This window comes from Gastrolobium bilobum, unplaced genomic scaffold (genome assembly GCF_033153095.1).
Source record: "Gastrolobium bilobum isolate Gb01-03AN ecotype WA unplaced genomic scaffold, APGP_CSIRO_Gbil_v1 utg88233, whole genome shotgun sequence".
NCBI classification, from domain to species: domain Eukaryota; kingdom Viridiplantae; phylum Streptophyta; class Magnoliopsida; order Fabales; family Fabaceae; genus Gastrolobium; species Gastrolobium bilobum.
The window spans coordinates 7,547-8,202 of NW_026896236.1; the positions used below are offsets into that span (position 1 = coordinate 7,547).

At 43.6% G+C, this 656-nt stretch overlaps 1 non-coding gene across 1 annotated transcript; it reads left to right on the top strand.

Annotated features, from left to right (window-relative positions):
- Nucleotides 1–294: 294 nt before the first annotated feature.
- LOC133298414 (small nucleolar RNA R71) lies at nucleotides 295–400 on the top strand. Its single transcript, XR_009749795.1, has one exon. It is a non-coding gene; the product is annotated as a small nucleolar RNA R71 (small nucleolar RNA).
- The last annotated feature ends 256 nt before the right edge of the window (nucleotides 401–656 follow it).

Here is a 656-nt window from a genome sequence, read left to right on the forward strand (position 1 = left end):
TTGAGCCTGAACACCAGCAAGCTGCATCTTGTCTAGCCTTGAGGTCAAGTTTGCTATCTACTGAGATAACAATTTGTTTTCAGCCAGCACCATATCATTACCTTCCAGCTGAAGGATGCCTCTCTTAGGCTTGGATGACAAGCCTTCATTCTCATTCCAGCCATCCTTTCGATCAACTCAAGAGTGTCATTTGCTCTTAGGGATTTGAACGTGCCACCTGTTGCACCATTCAACACCATCCTCACCTCAGGTTTGCAACCATTGAAGAAGATTCTAACTTAATTACCAGCAGTCAAGTTATAATGAGGACACCTCCTCATTAAATCCTTGAACCGGTTCCATGCTGCACACATTGATTCATCCTCAGATTGAGTGAAATTGGTGATATCATTCACCATCTGGTTGTACCTCTCCATCGAGAAGAACTCAGCAAAGAACTTTTGTGATAAATCATCCCAGGTTGGAATGCTTCTTGCTGGCTGTCTTTCCAACCAATTGAGAGTTTTTCCTTTAACAGCAAAAGGGAACAACCTCAACCGGATCGCATCATTAGACACCTGAGGATGCTTGGTGGAGACACATATCATCAAGAATCTGTCAATAAACCTATGAGGATCTTCACTCTCCTCTCCTCCAAACTGAGCTCTCTCCACCAA